The following is a 5,000-nucleotide window of genomic DNA, read 5'->3' on the forward strand; positions in this document are numbered from 1 at the left end:
ACTCTTTCGCTTTGTGAGACTACCGGTCTTAAACGACCTATGTTTGTTTTTTCTCTCTGTACTTAATATTTACTCTTTCGCTTCGTGAGACTACCTGTCTTAAACGACCTATGGTTGTTTTTTTCTCTCTCTGTACTTATTTACTCTTTCGCTTCGTGAGACTACCTGTCTTAAACGACCTATGTTTGTTTTTTCTCTCTGTACTTATTTACTCTTTCGCTTCGTGAGACTACCCGTCTGAAACGACGTACGTTTTTTTTCTCTCTGTACTTATTTACTCTTCGGCTATGTGAGACTACCTGTCTTACACGACCTATGTTTGTTTTTTCTCTCTGTACTTATTTACTCTTCCGCTATGTGAGACTACCTGTCTTACACGACCTATGTTTGTTTTTTCTCTCTGTACTTATTTACTCTTTCGCTTCGTGAGACTACCTGTCTTAAACGACGTACGTTTTCTTTTTCTCTCTGTACTTATTTACTCTTTCGCTTCGTGAGACTACCCGTCTTTTGAAACACACATTTACCCCCTTCTGGCATCCGTCTAAACTATTGCGTCTCCTTGTTCATTTCTGAGCAGACAACTTGTCTTTATTAACACATCTTTTTTTCTGCATATTTCTGTTGTTTCTCTTTGTGAGACTACATTGTCTTACACGAACTATTGTTTTTACATTTAGTCAAGTTTTGACTAAATGTTTTAGCATAGAGGGGGGAATCGAGACGAGAGTCGTGGTGTATGTGTGTCTGTCTGTCTGTGGGTGTGTGTAGAGCGATTCAGACTAAACTACTGGGCAGATCTTTATGAAATTTGACATGAAAGTTCCTGGGTATGATATGCCCGGACGTTTTTTTTTCTTTTTTTCGATGACGTCATATCCGGCTTTTTGTAAAAGTTGAGGCGGTACTGTCACACCCTCATTTTTCAATCAAATTGATTGAAATTTTGGCAAAGCAATCTTAAAAACAATTTCATCTTATTCCTTGTCGGTCCCTGATTCCAAAAACATATACATATGTTATATTTGGATTAAAAACAAGCTCTGAAAGTTAAAAATATAAAAATTATGATCAAAATTAAATTTTCGAAATCGTTTTAAAACCTATTTCATCTTATTCCTTGTCGGTTCCTGATTCCAAAAACATATAGATATGATATGTTTGGATTAAAAACACGCTCAGAAAGTTAAAACGAAGAGAGGTACAGTAAAGCGTGCTATGAAGCACAGCGCAATCGCTACCGCGCCAAACAGGCTCGTCACTTTCACTGCCTTTTGCACTAGCGGTGGACTACGTTCAGTTTCATTCTGTGAGTTCCGCAGCTTGACTAAATGTAGTAATTTCGCCTTACGCGACTTGTTTCTTCATGTACTCTTTATTAGTTGACAAGGACACGTTTTATTTGTCTGCTTTATAGTGTCGTTGGACTGCGTGTTTAAATCTTTTACTGCAATTTAATGTCGTTACACTCCCTGTCCTAAGTGAATCCACTTTTTGTATGAATATCAATCAATCAATCAATATGAGGCTTATATCGCGCGTATTCCGTGGGTACAGTTCTAAGCGCAGGGATTTTTTTTATTTATTTATTATTTTTTTATGCAATTTATATCGCGCACATATTTAAGGCGCAGGGATTTATTTATGCTTGTTATGCTTTTCTTCTCCTTCGGTACGTCATATTACCTGTCGTAAACGTACCATCATTTTTCTGTACCCTGTCACTGGCAATATGGAGAGTACATGTATGTATCATATTTCTGATCTTTCGCTCTTGGAGACAATACGACTCCTCTCATTCTGTATATACTGTACACAAGACATTGCCTGGCGTTAGGACGAGCTAAACATACGTTTTAAGTAACTTGTACATGTAGCTACGTCTTTTAGAAAGAAACAAATCGTCACTGTCTTTATTTTATTTTATTTTTGGCACATAATCTAAGGAAGAATCTAAAGTAATGTGGAGAACTTTTAAGTGTGTGTAGTGTGCATTTACATTTATATTACTTTGTTGCAGTAAGGTCTGTTCTCTTCTGTCAAGACCCACTGTTTCACGACAATCTACGATGCCCCCCTTTCCCTCTCTTCCCTGCCCCCCAGCACCACCACCAAAACCTCCAAGTACAGCGACACCCCAACAGGTAGACTCAGGCACCACCCCATATTCCCTTCTCCTAAAGACATCAATCCCAAACATAGCTTTTACAGTGTAGCCATACACTTGGTATTTTTGTACACAAGTGATCTGTTTGTGTCCAGAGTATGTTCATGATTTTCGCATCACAAGAGCGTACATCGACATACCTTGCAAAACGAAGTTCAGTATCTTGTGTGCAAAATCAAAAGGTTGATTGTAGCTAAAACGCGGCGTGCACAACGTTGGGCGAACATCAATGTAAGCTTCATTCGTGTACGGTTCACTTCAATTAAACAGTGCATTCCAGACAGCTGAAAGATCCTTGGATGTTCATGTACTGTGCGGAGGTGGACCGGTCTTGTTACAAAGATAAAAACATTTGAATGTTGATGTCCTCATCGACATCCTGGGCAAATTAGGATAAACATCATGTGATCAAACGTCACGTCTTACACTAAATTTCAGATTTGCCACCGTATTTCGGTCTCCGAACAAGTCGAGAGACCAATTGTTCCGTATGCATGTTAATGATAATAATTGTCAGTAAGTACTGGTGTCACATGACTGATGTGAACCAGTTGATTGGCTAATGGCGATGCGCTAAAACTGTTAGCGCACTCTTGGAGTGCGCTAACTTTTCCACAGAGCGTATTCTTCCGCCCTTTGCCTAAGCGAGAGTGTACTCTCATCCTCAGAATCAATTAATGACATGTAGCTTATAATCTCCACAATACCAATGATTATGACCATAAATTTCCTGCTTCTCAATTAAAGCAGAAGTGGGTTTTTTTTCTGAAAGATTGCATGTGCCTGTGCCACAGTTGCCACTGATCTAAAAATAGAACCGGCTGTGTCTCATTTTTCAGTTTCGACTTGCGAAGATTCCTCTCATAATTATGCCATGTTAGTGGATGTAGCTTATTATCCACATTACCAAATGATGAGTTAGTAGGCTATACAATTCCCAGCAGCTAACAGAAAACACAAGTGTTATTCCGATAACGTAGCAGCTAGATCAGCACGTAGCAGACTACACTGAAATACGACTGCATCTGTTCAGTAAATGAATGTTTTCCGAATTATTATTTCAAGGCAAGAACAATCGGAATCGAAAACGTGTAGGGTTTATAACGTTCTTACCATATATAAGACTTATTACCAGCCTGCCTCAAGCGTGCAGACTCAGTGCAACGTGACGAGCAATTTTTGTTTTTGAAATGAGACTCAGTGCAGTGGTTCAATTGCCATAGCATAGCAGACGACATAAATCCCGCTCAGCAAATTAACATGTTGGGCAAATGTGAACGATAAAACGATGGGGATATAATACGTGTAGGGTTCAGAGCATTCTTACTGTTCATATTTAGTTCCAGACTCCCCGATGAGTGAAGATACCACACGAGAAACATGCCACATTTATTTTGAAAATGTGCTTACCGTCGACCTTGGCAAGGGGCAACACTCTGCACAGTCAATCTGTCGAAGCTCGATGAAGGTTTCGAATCGCAAATAACTAAGAGCACAGTCCTTTCTCCGAGTTTAAATGAGGTCTCTATGAAAGATCATCACTTTTTAGCTTAACGCTACACTGGAATTTACCAACAGAAATTAAAACAAGAGTTTGCGTGTGACGAAAGCACGACACACTTGAGACAGCCCACACAAAAGTAGATCTGACACAAACCTGACCACACAGTTACGCCTATCCAAATGCGCGTTGCAAAATGTGCGTTTTGAATCTTCTTTTTTCTCTGGCGGTACTGACAATATCGTTATTGAAACAATCCCAGTGCACTAAGGGATTTATAGAGCAAATCTCGAAAATAATTATTGAACTCAGCGCTATGCGCTTCGTTCAATAATGAATTTTCTCGATTTGCTCTATAAATCCCTTAGTGCACTGGGATGTCTCAATAACTTAAATAATAATAATAATAATAATAATAATAATAAAACATTCTTCTATAGCGCTTTTCACCGCCAGATAAAAGTCTCATGGCGCTTTACTAAACATTGGACATTAAAATTCAACATTTTACATATAAAAGCTCCCTCGAAAGAAATCAGATACAAGCATTATTAGCTTACATTTCATAAACAACAACCACATACATACACGCACAGGAAGGACGTTCAGAATCATGTTGTGGGAAGTCTGGAACGTTTGTGAATGTCATTTGTGGCCATTTCTGCGAAAACAGTCAAAATGTGGTTAAAATGATTCAGATTGTAATGCGCATCCCAAGACTATTTTCCATTTCTGTTCTTCTGAGGAACAATGTGATATTACCGATACTTCCTTGAACTTTTATCAAGTCGGCTTGAAGTGGGATTCAGTGAGCAGAGTTACGTGTGTTGACAAACATCAGTCAAGAATGCCCCATAACGAAGAAATGGCACATTTGTTCGTCTCCTGTCCAGGTTCTTCTTTGAGGACTTCGGTGCTATGTGACACACAAAAACCGGTGTGAGGTAGTGCGTCGCTCGTCCTCAAAGATCCCGGCTTCCCTGAATGTGCTGTCTTTGGCTGGTAAAGAAAGAGTATTGTGACTAACATTTTGCCTAGACGGTGTTATTAAAAGTCCAGGATCGTGCAGAACAGACTAATAAAGGTCAAGAAATGGTGACGTGAATTTTAACTTAAACATCTTTGAGGATTCGTTGGCGAAGAGTGCAGAGCTGTTGCAAGAAGACCGAGAGGAATACGCTGTTGTGGGTGTAGTCTTTGTGATCCTCCTCTGGCTGATAAGTTTGAACATTTTGGCTACAAGACGAAGGAGATGAAGAACAGGTGTAAAATCCAGTCATTCGGCTCATTTTGCAGTTCTTTAAAGTTCACTGTTGCGTATACGCTGGAGAG

The sequence above is a fragment of the Littorina saxatilis genome, linkage group LG2 (genome assembly GCF_037325665.1).
Source record: "Littorina saxatilis isolate snail1 linkage group LG2, US_GU_Lsax_2.0, whole genome shotgun sequence".
Lineage (NCBI taxonomy): Eukaryota > Metazoa > Mollusca > Gastropoda > Littorinimorpha > Littorinidae > Littorina > Littorina saxatilis.